At 42.4% G+C, this 22,135-nt stretch overlaps 1 pseudogene; it reads left to right on the top strand.

Annotated features, from left to right (window-relative positions):
• The first annotated feature begins 6,107 nt into the window (after positions 1-6,107).
• The window catches only part of LOC148453439 (uncharacterized), a 28,714-nt pseudogene continuing 12,686 nt past the window's right edge, over positions 6,108-22,135 (top strand).

Genomic DNA, 22,135 nt, shown 5'->3' with positions numbered 1-22,135 from the left:
TCATTTTGCTTTCCAGAACACCATGTTGGGGTATCCCAAGCTTGGGGTAAGGCTCCTACACCTTATTGAAAAGGAGATGCTCTGTGTACATAATGCCAGCACTTCTAAACTTCATCTGCAATTAAACTGAACCACTTGCCAATGTATCTAAGGGCCTAATTGAGTAGTGAATGCAATTGCGATTCCGGGCGCACATCAAACGATTGCTTGGCATTGCACATATGTATAAGCTGTACTGCGCAAGTGCAGCGATCGCAGATAGGAATCCATTGCAAAGTGGGTGACAGGTGGTCAGTATTTGGGGGAGGTGATGGGGGGAGTGGTCAGCAAAACGTAGGCGTGTCTACATTTGAACACCGTTTCATGGGTGTGCATAAATTAGCTACTGTGATTGCATACGCAGCATGAGAGCTCTCTGCGTGTGAGGAGACTTACAATGTCTGCAGCTGGTCAGACCTGTTGTAAATGCTACTTGACTGCCCGATGTGCGTCGATGGTACCGATGTAGAAGAGCAACATTGGACGGATATGAGAAAGTAGCAGTAGGCATCTTTATGCTGACTGAGTATTAGCATATTTTCACAGCTGCTTTCCGTGCGAATTCGCTGCTGCGATCACAGTAGCAATTGCTGCTGATTCAGGCCGTAAATCCTTTTGCAGCAATATACTATTCCCTTCTGTGTTCATCACTCTTAATAGTTCAGCAGCATCTGCAAATATATATATTTTAATGAACTAATTTTTATTATAATTTATTATAAACAATAACAAAAAGGAAAAACAAAAATAAGACAAACCAAGAAACAAATAGTCACTGAACATATTAGAGAAACATTCTCCTCATAATTAAAATAATAAACACAAGTAATGAGAGGGGATGATAGACAAAACAGGACATAAGACTCACATAATACAATAATCATATATTGTTTATACAGATGGCACCAATGAAGGTAAAAGGCAAATCACAATAAACCATACATGCCTACCCTCCCGGTTTTCGCGGGAGGCTCCCGATTTTTCGGGTAACCCCCCGCACCCCCGGAAGGGTAGGCATTTCTCCCGCATTCTGCCCACTTCCTAGTGAAGTGGCCAGAATTAGGAGAATACCCGCGGCAATCGCGGGTCTCCGTGAAGGGGGCGGGGCTTAAGCTGTAATTCTGCATGAATCACAGCATTTGGCCCCGCCCCCTATGTAAATTGTGCCCAATCGTGGCAATTTTACCGTGAGGGGGCGGGGCTTAATGACGCGAATCGTCAAGCCCCGCCCCCGTCGGCCCCCTGCTGCATCTCTTACCCGGGCTTCTCCCGGGAAGAGAATGTTAAAGGTAGGCAACCCTGCAATAAACAGATCACCAAAATAAAGTAATAGAGTGATAATAATAAAGTGGTGCGCGTTTTGAGGCATTCATCATAACACTCCTAGTACAACTTAAACTTATTCACTGCTGTCATGCTGCCTGACCCCAATATGAAAGTAAACACTATTAATCCCATACCTATGGAACAAATTGAGGGCCTTCCTAGACGTATAAACATATCGCTCATGGTCCACTGTATCATTGAACATTAGGGTAGTTAGTGGCAAACCACATTTTGGCGAAGGTTGAAAGACACAACATACATATAAATAAATACATAAATAAATATGATATAAGTTTTCTCCAAGTCGGTGCCAAATAAGCACAACCTAGGATCAGCCGGAGGTGGCATAGAGACAGTAACCAGACATCAGACCATACGTTCATCCAAAAAGCATATAACCCTGAACAAGCCCAAAGCAAATGCCAAAAATCACAATCTGTGGCAACACACTTAGGACAGTTCGCAGTGGCTCTAGCACCTATCTTAATTAGGCTCCATAAAGTATATAAAAGTTAATCTGCTGATAATGAATGTAAGAGGTGGTAAATTTAATAGAACCCAGCTAAAATCAACCTCCCATTTTACTATTAAAGAAAGAAGCACAGCCAAGAGATAACGATTATTAAGGTCAGTATAAAGTATAAACAAAGGAGATAATTCTTATTCCATAGTTTAAGAAGTGTAGTGTTAAGGGGTGAGGAAGAGATCTAAGGAATTGTGGAAACAAATTGGATGCGCACAGCATCTCGCAGTTGAAGATATCTGTAAAATATTGTATGCGGCAATCCAAAATCCTCACATAACTGCTGAAAAGATTTTATAGCACCATCTACAAAAAGATGTCCAAACAAGGAGAGACCATACAATAACCAAATATTGTCAGAGCTAAGCTTATGAAGTTCGGGATAAGAACCAGCAGCGAATCCTACCCCTTTGGATGAGGGGGGCTGACGCTGCCAAAGCTGAAGGGGAGACAATGCTGCATTTCCGACTGACCAAGTCCCAGCATCTGCACAATGGATCTGGGAGGCTCCAGGATCAGAGCATGCGCAAAATTGGTGGTGGTGCAAAACACCGGCTTCTGGGGACTGCATTGGCTGCAGCACCTAGAAGATGGGTAGGGCTGCCCGAAAGGCAGAGGAGTGGCTTCCCATCACAGCTCCGACTGGCAGTTACAGGGGGAGAAAACTCCTCCCCCTGGGACTGCCTGTCTTGTGTGATTGGCAGGCAGCACTTCCAATGGGAAGTCATTGCCAGTCACAGTGTAGCCAGTGCAGTCACGGACTGCAACTGGCTCACTGAGGTGACAGATTGTATTGGGGGAGGCTAGGTAAAATCTGTCACCGATAAGAACCAATAAACCAAAGTGCAGTGCAAGGGTCCATCCCAACTACACCAAACAAGTAGTTTGGTATAGTTGGCCATACCAGAATTTCATGGCGAATCAAAGGAGCAGTTACATTGGGGACCAAGCCAGCTCACTAGGTGAGGAAGTTGTGATGCTAAATAATAAAGCCTACAATCAGGAAAGGCAAGACCCCCTCAATGCTTAGATTGACACAATGTATGCACTGCTATCTATGGTGTCATGGCTGAAAAAAATATATACACAGGTAAATGCTGGAGAACATAAATATTATGGTCTGGATGACCATTTTGAACAAATTAATACAACCAGTAATGATAGGAGAAAGCTTCTTCCAAACATGCATCCTATGCTTAAAATGGGTTGTAACAGAAATTATATTTTGGGTAACATAGTCCACCGCCCCTTGGGATCTCATTAACCCCTATATATCAAACATTTGAAGTCCATTGTAAGGGACAATTGGGGGGAGGCTGAATAGGCACAAAGATCCAGAGAGGGGTAATATATTGGATTTAGACCAATTAATAAGTAAACCTAAGAAATCACCAAACTTGCCTACTACAGGGAGAATCAGGGCTGTAGATGGATGGCTCGCTTTAGAAGCAGTGGCGGAACTCCCGGACACAATGGAGACATTTGCTGCGGGGCTCCAGCCCTGAAGGGGTCACCTGGCTCCATTGTCACCCGGAGCTGCACCTCCAGTGGCGTAACTACGGAGGGTGCAGAGGGTGCGGTCGCACCCCCTGCACCCTCCATTTGCCGGGCGCCCGCTGAGTGTGTTACCAGCAGGCGTCCGGCTCCTTCTCTCCCCCCGGCGGTAGCCGGAGGACGGAGCTCACTCCTGAGCTCCGGCTTCCGGGTCCCGCAGTGTACTAAGGGAATGACGTCACTCCCATAGTTCCAAGGAGCGGGTGCCGGGGACGGACGGCAGCAGGCACTGGAGCGGGGTTTAAGGCAAGTATTTTTATTTTTTTTGTATGTATGTGTGCATGCACGCGGGGGGGGCTAATTACAGGGGCTTACTACGGGGGGCATTACAGGGGTTTACTACAGGGGCTTACTACTGGGGACATTACAGGGGGCTTATTACAGGGAGCTTACTACTGGGGGCATTACAGGGGGCTTACTACTGGGGGCCTACTTCTGGGGACTTATTACAGGGGGCTTACTACTGGGGGCACTACAGGGGGCATTACAGGGGGCTTTCTACTGGGGTCACTGCATGGGGATTATTACAGGGGGCTTACTACTGGGGGAATTAGAGGGGGCTTACTACTGCGGGCATTACAGGGGGCTTACTACTGGAGGCACTACAGGAGGCTTACTAATGGGGGCACTACAGGGGGCTTATTACAGGAGCCTTACTACTGGGGGCACTACAGGGGGCATTACAGGGGCCTTACTACTGGGGGCATCATATGGGGGCAATACAGCAGCATTACTACTGGGGGCATCATATGGGGGCACTACAGGGGCCTAACTATTTGGGGCACTACAGGAGCCTTACTACTGGGGCACTACATAGGGGGACCACTACTGGAGGTACTGCATAGGGGGACCACTACTGGAGGCACTGCAGAGAGGGACCATTACTGGGGGTACTACATAGGCGGGCACTGCATAGGGGGACCACTACTGGGGGCATTGTATAAAAGGAACTGCATAGGGGGCGACAGCAGCTGAGGCTGGCATAGGTGCTGGAGGGGTGGTATATTTAATTTGGTGGGGGGGGCACCAACATTTATCTTGCCTCTGGGCACCTGGGATGAAGTTACAACACTAATTAGAAGCATATGAAGAATCATAATAATGCAGAAACATATTTGCTATATCCTTGGCAGAGGAGGACAGTATCTGACATATCTGAGGACAGTATAGACGAGATGGCAATAGAGGCAAAAAAGCTAAATAACTATCCCCAGTGTCTGCCTGAGGATAGAGAGAGTGATTGGAAAATAATATTCACCTTTTCAATTTATCAAATACATAATGCGACATTCCCATTGAGCATGCAACAACTCCCATTGAAATTCTTCCCGAGAACTCATGTATGTGGACTCCAAGTCTCGGCAGAGCTTCTAAAGTTAAATCGCTTAATTTCGAACAATATTCTCAGGTAACTCTGAGAAAAGTTTAAAAAGAGTAAACAAAATGTGGGCATGAACATTTGGCACACCTCTCAAACAGTCAAGAGACCTGTCCATAATATTATTAAAGTCACCCAAACAGATTACAGGAACATTATGAGTGCAATGAAAGAGGCCATCTTACCCATTACATCATTACTATAGAGGGGGGGTGGGGTGGTATGTATACTGCTAGTAAATTAAATAAGGTATAATTTATAAAAGCCCTCAGAAAACACAACGGCAAAATGATACATTTGTAGAGCTTCCAATGGCTCAAGATACTTTAGAAAAGTTGGTGTGGTACATCCAGCCCATGGCTTTTTCAATGCTGGAACCTTAATACCAGAGAGGTGAATCTCCAGGAAACATGTTACATCAGATTTATGCTTCTTAACTTGAGACATCTCCAAGGATCATTTAATTTTATCATTGAGTGATTGAGGCCACGCACATTCCACACCTACTGTAGCAAATAATGGAGTCCCCCCACAGAACTAGTCTCATAGACAATTAAACATTATTACCAAAGGAAAACAGACAGGGCAAAACATAGCCAGAGTACATAATAACCACTAAATATCACACGCCACCATAAATACAGTATACATAGGAAAATTTAAATCATGTTAGTCAAATAGTAACACCATTCCACAGCTATAGTACTCTTAATCATATAAAACAGAATACAAACCTAGAAAAGACAAAACATAAAAAGAAATATAACAAACTTTACCACAACCCAAAAAATATAAAGCTATGGTATACATAAACCCTAACTAAACTACAATATGTTGAAATGCAGTGGAAAGCAGAGTAAACCACCAGGCTACAGCATCCCCAAGACAAAAACACTAACAACAATAAAACAAATAATGATGAGACAATAGGGAGCTAATAAATCCTAAGAATATTTTAGAATTAACTCCCCTGCATACCTGGGGGACCCAAAGTAAACCCTCAGTAGAAATAAAATAGCAAAAACAGAAAAGTCACTTAGGAGAGGAAATAACGATAACATCTCCAAGCTGGAGGTGAACATGCAGTACCCAGGAAGGGTTGGTCAACGAGCAGCTTGAGGTCTATGCTCCAGCCAAGCATCCACCTCTCTAGAAGAATTGAAAAAGTATGTAGTCCCATCAACCACAACACGCAACTGAGCAAAGAAAAGCAACTACCAAAGTTTTCCGAAGCTGGAAGGAATTGCAAACAATTTTTCTGAACCTCCAGATTAAAGTCGATTTGGAATGATTGTCCAACTTCAAAGGACCTTGAAGGCACATCAGATGAAGAAACGCATCTTTGTCTCTGAGGTAATTGCTTTTGTTGCAGCAACAACTGAGAGTCACTACTAAGACCAGCACTCTCAGATTGAGGGGAGGAGGACGAATCTCCCATAGGGTGGTCAGGCTGAAGAGAAACCAAAGAAGAAAGTACATACTTTTACAATTTGGCAGCAGCACCTACAGCACAGAAACGAAATATGCTCATGCTCAGTTTACCCATATTGCACATGGTACCAAGTGCATGGCAGCAAGACTTTTGCTCTCTGTGCTAACAATAATATACTGCAAATCTGCATGTGACTAGCAAATAAAAGAATGGGGATTTTGTTCATATTTTGATCAAAACATTTAAGCTTGCAGCCTGTTGTCAGGGGACCCAAATTTTCTGCAAGTTCCTACACTAGCACATAAGACCAATACACCATTACATTGCAGTTACAGAGGGTAACATTTAGACAAGGGCTGACTTGTGTGAGGTGGGCCTGCAGCGCAGTCCAAAATTCAAATAGGGGAGCCACTCCAAAGGCCAGTGAGTCTCTGCCAGCAATGTTTGGCAGTGTTTGGAAGGGATGTTTGTGTGGCTTCCCTGTTTGAATTTTGGACTGCGCTGTAGCCCCACCTCTGGAGTTTGCATTGCTTGTGAGCCACACCCAACTAGGCCTTTTATAGCCTTGATATATGCTAAATACACACAGATTTGCAGTATATTATTGTTAGCCCTGATAGTACTTACAGCATGTCAGGATTTACTCATTATGCTGTCCAAAACAGAGAGCTTGAGGGTTCAAACATACATTGATACAACAATAGCTAGCAGATATATAGGCAGGCAAATAGCAAGAGCAGAAATATAAGCAACACCGCAGGAACTTCAATGTAAAAGTGACCCACTGAATGAGAACTGCAGCACAGGGCACACAGGAACAGAGGAGAAGACACCAACCTGGGGACAGGAGTGCGTTCAGCAACAAAACCAGATGAGTGGAGTGGTCAGCAAAATGTCCAGCACACAAAGAAGATCCTGAAGACAACACTCGTGGGTGACCCAGAGGTCCTCCAGGATCAGCAGGGGTGCAGCAGGTAAGTACAAGAGTGTACACCAATGTTGGCCATGTACACCCCAATGTCAGGAGAAGAAACCCCAGAGAGCAGGAGATATACAGTCAGGTCCATAAATATTGGGACATTGACAGAATTTTCAGATTTTGGCCTCTATTCACCACCACAATGGTGTTGAAATGAAACAAACAAGATGTGCTTTAACTGCAGACTTTCAGATTTAATTTGAGGGTAATTACATCGAAATCGGGTGAACGGTGTAGGAATTACAACAGTTTCAATATGTGCCTCACACTTTTTAAGGGGCCAAAAGTAATGGGACAATCAACTCAAAAGCTATTTCATGGACAGGTGTGGGCTATTTCCTAGTTATTTCATTATCAATGAAGCAGGTAAAAGGTCTGGAGTTGATTCTAGGTGTGACATTTGCATTTGGAATCAGTTGCTGTCGACTCTCAATATGAGATCCAAAGAGCTGTCACTATCAGTGAAGCAAGCCATCATTAGGCTGAAAAATCAAAACAAACCCACCAGAGAGATAGCAAAAACGTTAGGTGTGGCCAAATCAACTGTTTGGAACATTCTTAAAAAGAAAGAATGCACCGGAGAGCTCAGCAACACCAAAAGACCCGGAAGACCATGGATAACAACTGTGGTGGATGACAAAAGAATTATTTCTCTGGTGAAGAAAAACCCCTTCACAACAGTTGGCCAAATCAAGAACACTCTCCAGGAGGTAGATGTATATGTGTCAAAGTCAACAATGAAGAGAAGAGTTCACAAGAGTGAATATAGAGGGTTCACCACAAGATGCAAACCATTGGTGAGCCACAAAAACAGGAAGACCAGATTAGAGTTTGCCAAACAACATCTAAAAAAGCCATTACAGTTCTGGAACAACATCCTATGGACAGATGAGACAAAGATCAACTTGTACCAGACAGATGGGAAGAGAAGAGAAGGAAAGGAACTGCTCATGATCCAAAACATACCACCTCATCAGTGAAGCATGGTGGTGGTAGTGTCATGGCGTGGGCATGTATGGCTGCCAATGGAACTGGTTCCCTTGTATTTATTGATGATGTGACTGCTGACAAAAGCAGCAGAATTAATTCTGAAGTGTTTCGGGCAATATTATATGCTCATATTCAGTCAAATGCTTCAGAACTCATTGGACGGCGCTTCACAGTGCAGATGGACAATGACCCGAAGCATACTGCAAAAGCAACCAAAGAGTTTTTTAAGGCTAAAAAGAGGAATGTTATGCAATGGCCAAGTCAATCCCCTGACCTGAATCCGATTGAGCATGCATTTCACTTGATGAAGACAAAACTGAAGGGAAAATGCCCCAAGAACAAGCAGGAACTGAAGACATTTGCAGTAGAGTCCTGGCAGAGCATCACCAGGGATGAAACCTAACATCTGGTGATGTCTATGCGTTCCAGACTTCAGGCTGTAATTGCCTGCAAAGGATTTGCAACAAAGTATTAAAAAGTGAAAGTTAGATTTAGGATTGTTTAGTTTGTCCCATTACTTTTGGCCCCTTAAAAAGTGGGAGGCACATATAAAAACCGTTGTAATTCCTACACCGTTCACCTGATTTGGATGTAATTACCCTCAAATTAAATCTGAAAGTCTGCAGTTAAATTACATCTTTTTTGTTTCATTTCAAAGCCATTGTGGTGGTGAATAGAGGCCAAAATCTGAAAATTCTGTCAATGTCCCAATATTTATGGACCTGACTGTATATAAGATGGAGAAGGATCAAGGCACAAGGAGCTGTAATCATCACCGGTAGGTTTCAACATGGCAGCCGAAACCAGGCTGAAGGTACTCACCACCAATGGGGAGAAGGGGACAACCACCCAGAGACCACCAGCAGCAGCCACAGGTGGGAGGAGAAACACGGCAACCAGCTGCAACTGGTGCGCCAGACTCCAGGAACCGCAATGATTATATGTGGCAAATGAGTGGAGGCAGAAACTCAGCCGAAGGAAGCAGGAATGCATCCTGCACCTTATTCTTCACAGCAGAAACCAAAAGGGACCCTGGAAGTCCCCAAATGGATGGGCTAATGCAGATAGTAGTTTAACAGCTAGCAATACACAGCTTCGCTGCATACTGGCCAAGCCACACCACCATCTGCAAATATATCTTCCTATTTATACCATCTAGAAGGTATATGAGAAGTGATGGGGCACAATGCTGATGGCCTGATTATGAGTTGTACGCCATTAGCATCGCTTCTTTGGACGCAGCAGCATTGCTAAAATTTGCTAATGTAGCAGAAGACTTCTTGTGTAAATAAACGTTTCCTGCCGGCTTCTGTGATCCGCTGCCAAGCCTGAGGACGCAGCATCAGATCACTCTGCATGACCATCGGTCATCTGAGTAACGTTCAACGTACTTATGGGGCAGACATGCCTCCAGTTTCTGGGAAGCTACCTGACGCCGCCTCATTTCCACTCCCAAACAGATTGATTGACATGCTGCAGCGTCCGGGCACTGCTAGCGAAATCGCAGAAGGAGATCTGCACAACCGCAGTACAGATCCTAGACATGCGCAGAGCTTCAAACATCAGAGTTGTATGTAAATCATTGTATTTGCGTACAACGCCGAGTTCGGCCATTGTCAATTGTTTTTACATTTACAGAAATAAAATGATTAATTCAGAAACCAAAAACATTGTGGCGTTTGTGAGGCCAGCATCCGAGAATGAGTGCAGGTTGCCAGCTGCTGGAAGAGATAAACTTATTCCAATGTTATACATGCACAACATTGGCACCTGCCGCAGTATTTTCTTATAAATTCTGTACAGAGGTTAACATAAAGGCAACAATACAGTATTGAATCTGTTAGTAATTGGAAAACATTTACTAATTTCTTATATCCGTTTAGTTTGTAACACTCCACAATACTATGGGGCTGATTCTGGGTTGGGAGCAAAGCAAAAAAGCAATTAACTTTGTACCTTGTACTTAAAACCATGTTGCACTGCAGGTGGGGCAGATGTAAAATGTGTCGAGAAATTTAGATTTGAGAGGGGGCTGTTATAAATCTAAATTGCAGTGTAAATATAAAGCTGTCAAGCAATTGCGGGCTACATGCTAAAGCAGTCGGTATGTACACTGCATTAACAAAAAAATTGTATGCAAATAAAATAAAATGTCATATTTGCACCCTATGTATTGCAACATGGTTTGTTCAGACGCAGTTACTTGTTTTTTTTTCTTGCATTACTCCCAACTCATTATTATTCTATTTATATCCATATATTTTTAATAACTTACAACTGCTGCTTCTCAGTCTAATTGATAGATTTGTTAATGTGTCTAAAGCTGCATACACACATAAAGATTTTCTGTCCAACCATCCAACTAGTTGATTGGTTGGAATGAAAATCTGGTAATGTATAAAAGCAAATGACAATCAGCAATTTGCTCCCAAATGCCGGAAAATGGACAAAAACTGTTGTTTGAACAAATTATTTAGATCAAACATTTAACAAACTTGTCTGACGACCATTTTCGTCTGTTTTCTGACATGTAGGAGCAAATTTCTGATCATCAGTTACTCCCATACGTTACCAGATTTTCATTCCAACCAATCAACCAGTTGGATGGTTGGACAGAAAATCTTTACATGTGTATGCAGCTTAGACAGTCTTTTGATTTACATTCTGGGACTCGGGCACATAATTTAAGCCATAGAGCCAGTCACTAAATGAGCATGAAAAACAGGAAACAGGATAACAGGAAGAGCATGATCTCACTACTAGGCAGTGGAAAGACAGCATTTTAATTTGCAAATAGTAATGGTGATTGGTGCAGCTGTGCAGATATTTTCATCTCTGGCATATTGTACACCTTAACTCAGAGGAAACATAGCTAACACATAAAATGTTCCGTATTAGGTGACATACCAATATTTTAGCATGAGACATTGATAAGAGGATAGGTTTGTTGGCAAGTCTGGCTCCATTTTGAAGCCACATTGAGTGGACCAGTGTGTAATACGATGGGTAAAAGGTGTTGGTAATGGAGTGTGCTTCTGCGCTATCTCCAGATTACCCTTTACAGATACTTTAGACCCTTAAATCAAGATAGCCGTCAACAGTAACCAGGCTCAATTGCAGCCTGTGCTGGCACCTCCCCCTGAGTGCATGATGTCATGCACATGACATCATTAAGTCACGCACAAGAGTCGTTGCTGCCAGCCTCATGAGGACACTTCAGTCGGCTGTTCAGACTGCAGGGTGCAACACTACAGCAGTGATCCTGGCTGCAGTTTGTCATTCCAGGCACCCAGCTAGTCAGAAGCAAGGGCCATGGGGGCAGTGATGATGCTGCCCACAGAGACCTGTACCCTGTGCGTCACTGTTTGTTCACCTCTGGTTACTGCCCTGGTGCTACTGTGCATGCAAGGCGCCATCTTGCCACGGCGTTACACACCTCCAATATATTGATACTGTGAGTATGGCTATACAACTGCACGCGTCAATAAACCTGCAACCCTGGCTAAGTTTCATTGCGTAGTCCACTTCATATGCAGATTCCACTGGTGTCTACGATTAACCATCTTGTGTGTACCACAAATAGTATACATAAATGAACAAAAGGTCCTAACCATCTTTTGAGCCTGGGCAGCAGATTCATCTTCAAGCTGTATTAATTAGGCACCGCAAGAATCCCAGGAATGAGAACAATGTCGGAAGAGTCTTCTAGCATGAAGGACAAGACACTTGTCGATTATCATTACTGGCAGCCGCTCTCACACCGCGGTGCACACTGATGCCACTCCCGATTTCTGAACTCGCTCTCCAAGACTCGGGCCTGGAAAGCACACCAGAGCCAGGGCTTTGCGTAACAGCCGCACCTGACTGCCGGCTGGCACTGCAACTAATATCAGCCCGTGAGCCTCCCTGCCTGCCTCATCGGCTGCTTACCAGGGAGACTTCTACCTAATGGACGGGTAAGAGAACTCTGTGGTCTCTTACCCAGCCATTAACACACTCTGCTGTCCCTCCGAATCCCTCTGCTTGTGGTGGTCTCAGCTGACAGGCGGTCTACTACCTGCAGACTAGCCACTACTAGAGCTGACCTCTGCTTAGAGCTGCAGCCAGATTTAGCTACCACTATTTACCTTCGGATACACCGTTGAATTCATTCTTGAGACTTCTCTGCCTGCACCAATCTCTGGAGTCGGTCTTCAGAGATTAGATCACATAATAAGAGTTTCCCTGGCACTCACTACTCCTTGGACAGCGCCCATTATTCTTACATGCTGGACTCATTTCAGACACTACAAGCTTCATTACTGTGACACTGTGACAACACCTTTCACAGCAAGTAACCTACTCACTTATTAAGCTGATATTCTGATGGTATTTTCTATAATGTCGCTCAACTTCTGAAAAGAGTTGCAACCTATCGTATAGGTGCTAAAAGGTCCTCACTAGACTTCCAATGCCCACTTACTGCTGATCCAAAGCTTTTTACAGGGAAGACCTATTTGTTATTATAGTGCAAATGGAGATCTATTACGCACTGGACTACTGCAAAGGTAAGAGGTATGGCTGCACTTATGAAAGGGTGTCCAGCCTTTCTATTATACAGAGGAAATACAAATATGGGAAAATGCCCTCTATACCTCTTACAAATATATATGTACAAATTGACTAAAAAATATATATTTACTGAAAGAAAAACATACATGAATAAATGAGCAAACAATAATAACAGACAAAGTATTGTAGTTTGTGGTAAATAAAACAACAGGATGTACACATGCAGGTATATATGCAGTGTAAAACTGTGTTAGGCAAATTACTCGAGGTAGGTGCCTCTCTGTAACAGAATCAGTCCCCCACTGTAAGAGAGTGGGATAGATGATGTGAAAGTACAACACACTGCTGGGATCTGGAGATGAACCGGCTGGAGAGAGTTAATGTGTGAGGGGGGGATATGTTGGTGCGGCGTCCCGCACGATAAAGTCAGTGGACAGCGGCGTGTAAGAAGAGTATAGATGCCCGGGGTGATGTTCTGGGGTAAGCAGTACGGGTAAATACTTGGATAGCAGTGGGAGGCGTAGGACGCTAACACCAGGTCCGACCCGTAGACCCGCTGGAGAGCACCGGGCTGGCCCTGTGACCACCGGCGCGTCTCGTCGGGCGGGACTGCGCGGTGCAACAGAGACGGATGAACGGAGACGGCTCTGATGGGAACAGTCCCCGCTCTCCAGACCTGCTGGGGAACTCACCTCTTCCTGCCTCGACAGGACTCCGCTCTTACCCCTGCCGGCTCGATGTTCTCTGGGATCCTCCTCTCTTGTCTGGTGTCTCTCGTTCCGTGTCCTGGCGGTTCGTGTCAGCCGACACTGTGGGAATGATGTTAATCTCCAGTCCTCGCTTTTGTGATGAATGGGACTGTGGTTATGGTGCCAACGCATTTCGACCCGCAAAGGGTCTTCTTCAAGGCAATGTGATTAAAGTCCAGTCTCAAGGGTGTGTTTTTAAACATGCAGTCCTGGTCACAGGCCCCATTGATTGGTGCTGGTGTGGTGGGGCGTGGTAACTAGATTGCTGATTGAATCTGTTCTCTTAGGTGTATATAAACGTCACTTAATAGAATTGACAGCATGCCATGATTGCATGGGCAGGTCAAAGACATAACTGATGGATAGTGTATATACATGGCCTATGTCACATGTGTAGTAATAAACCACCTCTCCGCCTAAACCACCACCAAACCAACTGCCCCGTGACATCATTCTTCGTATACATTATTTTAAAGCCAAGCATAAGATTATGCTCTCTGTATAGTGCGTAAATGAACCTCTAAATAATTTGAATTTAGTATTTTCATGGTAGAGTCATCGTGAAGATAAAATGATTCAGGTGAAGGGATGAGTGTTGAATTATTATGCCATCGTAAATATAAATTATTCCAATGATGCATGGGTTGGATGGTGGTAAGTTCAGTGTATATATATATTTGATCCTGTATATAGATCCAGTATATATTTTTAATCCAGTTTACTTCTTTAAATGTCTTTTACTTCTTTTTATTGTGATTATTACATTTTATGCCACCTAAATATATCCAAAGACTAGGATATTCAACCTAATTGGACTATATGGCTTACAACTTACTGCAGTTAAGCTTCGTCTTATCTCTTTTTTCATTTTTTTACCTATTTTATGACTGCTGCCCTAGTTTATCCATCTATCCAGTGTCTATATTCAGTCCCAGACTACCTATAGCTCTGTTGCCTACATGATGTTAAATATAGCTATTATTATGAGAAGTATCTTTATTTTTTTTCCTTGTTTCTCTAGCTTCTGTTGTTACTGTTTTTCTATGTAAGTTACTTTCTGATTTCAGGTGTGACCCTCTCCCCTCTTTTTGGAATGTAATTACACATGTATAGTATCTGCTACCTTTTATCACCTGGTTGCCCTTTATTTGACCTTTCCCACATGCTTTTTGTCCTACACAGCTTACTATTAGACTTGTACCACATACCCCAGAGAAAGAGATGTCTCAATGACATTTATTCTTTCTTAAAGAGACCCAAGCCTACTATAGGAAAGGGTCCCCTTCTCCTCAATATAGAGTATCACTCTCTCCCCGATGCTTCCAACTTAGGACCTCATTTATCAACGAGTTCTATCACTCACAATGAGTAATAAAACTCGCTGTATATGATACATGGTTCTCCAGCCAATCAGCTCCTGTCATCTGTTTGAAAAATTACAGTTGGAAGCTGATTGGCTGGAGCACCATTTATCATATGCAGTGAGTTTTATTACTCGTTGTGAGTGATAAAACTCGTTGATAAATGAGGCCCTTAGACCTACTTTGGATTACTTTTATATTATTTTTAAATCAACTGACTGTCCCCCCTATCAGTTGTTAACTATGATTTATATCACCTGCCATGAAGCTGAAAACTCTAACACTCAACGTTACTGAATTTTAAGAAGAGCTCTGTGGGTGTATCCAACCAATTACAGAAATGCCCAGCTATATACCAGGCACCTTATAAACCTTTTATATCTTGCACAAAGGAAAATCTTTATCGAACCTCATGGTGTATCTTGACGCTGAAAGGCCTTTGACAGAGTGACTTGTACATTAGTGCAGCAAACCCTTAACTGTACGGGATTTATGGGGGCATTCTACAAAGGTATTTTATCACTATACCGTAACTCCTCTGCTTCAGTTTTAGTGAATGGTCTCTCTTCAGATCCTTTTTTACAAGGAATGGTACTCGCTGCCCCTCTCTCCTCTGCAGTTTGTTCTCGTGATGGAGCAGTTAGCAGCTAAGATCCAACTTAATAGCAAAATCTCAGGTATTACTATTGGGTATACTGACCATAAAATTACACTATATGCAGACAAGTTTATTATAACTCTGACTAACCCGTGACAGTCTCTCCCAAGTTTATTTGAAGAAATAGATAATTATGGGCGGCTTTCCCATTACAAAGCCACTAAATCATATACAGATTTATATGCAGCCAACTTTCCAAGACTATTTGCCTCAATCAGATCAGACCTGTCGGCTTGGAACAAACCTCTTATATCCTGGTTTGGCCGTATGGCTGCAATGAAAATCACCGTTTTGGCCCGATTGCTATATCTCTGGCAGACACTTCCTATTCATGTCTCCACGACTACATTAAAGCACCTCCAAGGAGAATTATTTGATTGAAATTTTTGGGCAGGTAGGAGACCTAGGGGCTTATCTAATAGGGTGCGATCTGGTGCCGTAGCGGGAACTCCTGTGAGTCACCCTCCTTTGTATTCTTAGCTATCTCATCCTGTCCCTCATCTTCCTCAGCCAACACAAAAATTAATTGAGCATATATTAAACTCAGCTAAATGTCACATAATGTAGCAACACAATGGAAATCGCTCACATCCCCCTGTTTATGAGCAACAATCAATGCAATCTGGTCCACATATCGCATAGAAAGAATCACCTAGTACTGCATGACACTCCAAACTATTTTATAAAAGTGTGGACACCCTGGACTAATCATTTCTAGGCTGAACCTCACTTAACCACCATGTATCTTCACTTTCTACTATTCTTGAATCATTATTTTTGGCGGAACACACCAACTTTTTTCCCTCTGTCCCTCTGTCCCTCTCCATCCCTCCCTCTCTCTGACTACTACATCCTCAGTTCAATTTTATGGATGTCCTATAAATTAGCTTTATATGCTGGAACCTCAGAGTTGTCTACATACCAATTATTATTGAATTATTAGCTGGGATACCTGGTGTTGCCCAGGTTGAAGAATGGACCTTAAAGTACATCTGCAGCCTTCATTTTTTACATTGTCCTTGCCTATAACCCCATTCCATTGATCCTGAAAAGGACCCCACTGTTTGCTAACATGATATGGTATACTAAAGTGGAAAGCTTTCACAAGGACAGAGAAGTCATTCACACCTGGATAACAATGCAATTTAGGTGTAAATGACAGTGCAGGCAGATGTATACTCTGACCATAGGTGTGCGCAGAAGCTGGCACAAGGGGCGCCCCAGCGGCACCCCCTGCGCCGGGCATCCTGGTGAGTAGTTTATGTCCCAGAGGAAGGGGGACGGGGTAGTCCATGACTCAGCAGAGTGGGAGTTTCTGCTGCGGCAATCCCTGTGCTGGCTTCTGTGCACACCTATGTCTCTGGCTGTTTCGAATGGGGTACATCAGGAGCAGAGTTACTTACAGGACAGTAATCAGTATAGCTTCCAAAATGACTATGATTTCAGAATTCACTGCATAAAGTCATATTATTAGGACAATTATTGCCAAATGTAATAGCCTGCGAGTTTCCGCAAGTGGTAAGATTTCATCTTTCCCTTAAATAAATTAGAATTTATAATATTTGCTGCTAAATTATGAAATCTCACCACTTGCTGAAACTCAGGTATCACATTTGCCCTTTAACCCTAAATGCTACAGTATAGTATAATTGGAAATTAACCTCTTGCCGAATACCTCAAATGTGTACTTACTTTATCAATCTCAAAGAGTAAAGCTGCATACACACGTAAAGATTTTCTGTCCAAACATCCAGCTAGTTGATTGGTTGGAATGAAAATCTGGTAAGGAATGAAAATCTGGTAAGGTATGAAAGCAAATGACAATCAGCAATTTGCTCCCAAATGCCGGAAAATGGACAAAAACTGTAGTTTGAACAATTGTTTAGATCAAACATTTAACAGACTTGTCTGATGACCATTTTCATCTGTTTTCTGTCATTTAGGAGCAAATTGCTGATCATCAGTTACTCCCATACGCTACCAGATTTTCATTCCAACCAATCAACTAGTTGGATGGTTGGACAGAAAATCTTTTCGTGTGTACCCAGCTTAACCTAATCATTGACTGGTGTCATTGCCAGGAACATTACATGCACCTTGTACAGCTATTATTGACAGCAACAATGCACACACTCATTGCACAGATGCCTTTGCCAGGCTTTTTCCATGGACGCCACTGACAGGCACATTGCACACATGCTATATAGACAATATATATCAGGTTGCCAGAGCATTGAGTCCACAATACCACTCTGGCATCACTCCTTATAGTGTGCTATTTCAGATTGCACATTAAAGCATATGAATTCATTATAAAGTGCTGTTATATCTTTGCAGTTTATAGTGAAGAGGATGAGGCTGGGAGCACTGTAGAACTATACTTGTATTCATTCGCTAAATGTTTGTAATCGTATTGTGAATATAAGTACATTATATTTGTATATAGCACATGGCAACAGCTGCTTATACTTTAGAGATGAAGTTGCAGTAAGTACATGAGCCTGTTCTTTGTTTGAAGCTTTGTCATCACTCCAGCTCAGGTGGTAACAACCTGGAGTTAGCTGGAACTGTTCTTTCAGCACCACAGTGCACTTGTACATTCAATATGCTTGTAAACCCTGATCCACTGCTTGAGTGACATTCTCAGTCAGCAAATTACTTGTGCTAGATGTTATCAGCAGCCCCATTATCTGCCCCTTAACAACTAATACTAAGGGGCATCCTTTCCGTATAGTCATTTTTTTTTCCATTTCTTTTTATTATTATTGTTTGACACAAAATCACAGTATTACATTGTTACATAATTCTTTTTGAACAATATGAAATTATTACATATCAAAAACAATTTATTTCTCTTCTCTCCTTCCCATTCTGACGTTTAATAAACCATTGCACAATCCTGGGACACAATGATTGACTGTTAAATTATGAATAAATTACTCCAACTGTCATCTGGAGTTATAGTGTCTTGTTTAACCTTTATATTAATTATCGGCTTTATTTGTAAATAATTTCCTCGTAAATCTACCAAAAAGAGAAAGAAGAAAAACAAAAACCATACAAATTGTTAAAACATTAACATTAACACTTGTCTTCTCCTACACATTAAAAAGGTGTTTGACCTTCCATAACTGCTAAACTGTACCAGGTTGTCCATTGAAAACTGCGCTTGAGAGCCGCTTTCAGTTCAGGCGATAATGTATGAATGAGAGGGAGCCATATTGAAAAAAATTTCCCTGACAATTTTTCTTTGTCAATAGATGTAGAGGACCAATCCATGTTAAACAGATACGTATAGTCATTTTTACAGTTTATAGTGTTTACTACCTGATAATAAATGAAAGTATTAGCCTTCAATTGAAATAATTCAGACAGGTAGAAACGTGTACCTCTTGATTTCTACCTGCCTGAATTATTTGTTGAATAAAGGTTTTGTAAATTATATACTCTTCTGATGGTCTGAATAGTAATGTATTTGTTTCTACAATGACCAACAGTTTAATTATTTAATTTGTAGAATATCAAGTGACCTGTCTTTGGAACTTAAGAGTCTTACCTTTCACATACTGTATACAATACTATACTGTTTGAACTGAATTTGCATACGTTGATACTCACTGTCTTCTGTCCATTGTATACACATCTGCTACCTAGAAAATACAGTTTTGTTATTCACATGCAAAATACCTAGCATTATCCAAAATATGTTCCTGCTGTACACTGCATAAAGCAGTAGAATAACATTTTGCATGAAAGGAAATATTAGAGTTGCCAACACTTCTGCCAAAATAAATGAATTATTTGGATGCCAACAATTAATGAATGTTTCTCCATTAGGCGCTAATACAGTGTTATTCTTGTGAAACAACAAAGACCAATATTTGAAAATAAAACTGGGTATAGTTGCCAGGAATGATATAATATAACTGATTAAAAGGAATTGTTGTCCCCTAGAGATTTTCATATACGCTGAGTATATTGAAGGTCAAGTTGTTTGATCTCTGAAATAGATTTTTTTTATTATTACTCATAAGAATAAATCATAATGTTATCATCTGCAGACAAATTGGGCTGATTGTCCCTGTTAGACAAATATTTGACAAGGAATTGGTCAAGTTGTAGCCATAACAGTTTTTTTTTTTTTTAAATAGAAAAATAGTTAAATGTGCAAAATACTATGGGTCTGAGGCAGCACTGAACGTACTCCTTTTTGCAGAATGCATCTTCTATTGTGTATGCTCTGAAGCCAAGCGTACACAAGTAATAATAGTAATAATTATTTATTTATACAGCGCTTTCTCCAATACGACTCACGGTGTTTTACAGATAGTATGAACATAATACAAAGGTTCAGATTTGCATAAAATACCAAAAATCATGAATATAATACAAAGGTGTGGCAGCCATTTTGGGTCATCAGTTCCATGGATTATTCATCCTACTCACAAAGGATCCAGGTGAGGAAGCCATTTTAGGAGCACTACACAGGATTACACTGTACAGAAAAGGCAATGCCTGGAATTTATATGGGAGATAAAAATACTAGCTGAGATCCTTGCAAAATCATCAGTTATGCATTGTTCCATCTACACAATAGAGTACCAAGCGAGACAGCCATGTTGGGTGCACTACATTGGTTAGAGTAAGAGCCATGCAGAGTCGTACGCATCTCTATTGCATCTGAAGGGATGTAGCTGGATTATTATGGGGCGTTCTCATGTAAACACTCTGTGAGCTTGTGTCAGCGGAATTGCGGGCTATGCAGAGTTGGGCATAGGAGTAAATATACTTGTTTCCTTGCATATAAGACGCAGCAAGTATAGGCACTTACACGCAGGGGCATATTTATAATGGGTGCAGGGTGTGCGGGGCACATGGGCCCCTAGGCCCAGGGGGGGTTTGCACCGCACACCTTGCACCCATAAAACTTACCTCTCCGGAGTCTCACGTCGGCTCCGGTGTCTGCGCCTGTAAAAACAGCTGGAAAATGGCCGCCGTGGCCATTTTCCCGTCGCATGGGCAGTATGGGAAAAATGGCAGCGGCGGCCATTTTCCCGGTGACCTGTGCATATGCTATAGACTCTGGGCACACTCTAGTGCCCAGAGTCTATAAGTGCGGCTCTGGCTGCGCACCACTCAGTGTGCAGCCGGCCGCCGAATGGAGAGGACGGGGCCCGCGTTGGAGACTACACACGGGCCCCCTCCTCTCTAGAAATGCCCCTGCTTACACGCTTTTATTCTTGTGCATACAATTTGGAGCAATTGCGTCCATCTTGCGTGCAACTCTACATCAGGCCCTGTACTTTATGTACAAATAATTCAATAACTTTATTATTCATTATTTTTATATAAAGTAGCCTGATGTAGAGTTGCACGCAATGGATGCAATTCATATGCAGAGATGTAAAGGTTATATTTTGGGCGGTGCGCCTCTTTAAGGGGGAGATGTACTAAGCCTTGATAAGTGATAAAGTGGAGAGTGATAAAGTACCAACCAATCAGCTCCTAACTCATTTATCAAATGCAGCCTGTAAATTGACAGTTAGGAGCTGATTGGTTGGTACTTTACCACTCTCTACTTTATCACTTTTCAAGGCTTAGTGCACTACCCAAAATATAACTTTAAATTGTGAAGGGGAGCAGCTGTGTTAAATATGTATATCTACTGTATAAGAGAGTGGAAACAGCACCTGTAATTTAAAAATTTAATTTTAGTTTACATTAATTTCATCATACAGTAAATGTGCAAATTCGTGATATTTTCATGTCATATCTTATTATAGTCGCTGTGATCCTTTGTAATGTTTACTCTCTGTAAACATGCGGGTGGTAGCTCCATTGAAAACTAACATGTGGGAATCTATTCTGACTTACAGTATGTGAACCTTTAGTGTGGCTGTAAGTAAAACTGCATTTTGCAAACCATTCTTTGATCTTTGATTGTTTCACTGTCTCTTTATCTGCTTCCCAAAGCCAGATTTCAGCTTGGAGGGTTGTGATCCATCTAGTTATATTGCGTTTGGTCACAATTAATGAATATAGTACTTTGTATTAATGTATTCCATTGCAGCGAAACCCCACCTGAGTTTAACCTCTTTTAACCAATCCGAGTGGCTTTTCCCATGCAATGACCATTCAGAGCTAAGCTACTTTGTTTAGCTTGAATAAATGGCTTTAAGGCTGTCCATATTGTCTTTTTTGAATCACTTATTTCTCTGGACTGTTGGGGCTCCATTTACTACAATCCGCATTTGTAATGCAGATTGTAGTGTGATATTACCAACTGAATTCGCATTGCGAATTCAGGCAATATCACAGGGACAGAGCTTGTGAGAAAGCTCTGTCCCTGCGAATCCCATCCGCACACTAGTCACGGTATTTTCGCAAAAAAATACCGTGACTAGTGCCCCACGCATACGCCGACTGGCCGCCACTGCCCCCCCCTGGTGCTAAGCCCAGCCCCCATTGTTAAGCCCCGCCCCAATGATCGTGGACCCCCCGTGACCCCCCTCTCCCTTAATTACACTTACCTGCATGATCCGGGCTCCGGTGATGTCTTCCATGTCCTCTGGTCAGGTGATAACCTATACTGCAC

Source organism: Taudactylus pleione, unplaced genomic scaffold, assembly GCF_031769625.1.
Source record: "Taudactylus pleione unplaced genomic scaffold, aTauple2 ptg001151l, whole genome shotgun sequence".
In the NCBI taxonomy this organism is placed as follows: Eukaryota; Metazoa; Chordata; class Amphibia; order Anura; family Myobatrachidae; genus Taudactylus; species Taudactylus pleione.
The sequence above is the reverse complement of the archived record's forward strand: the minus strand, read 5'-3'. Positions and strand labels throughout refer to the sequence as shown.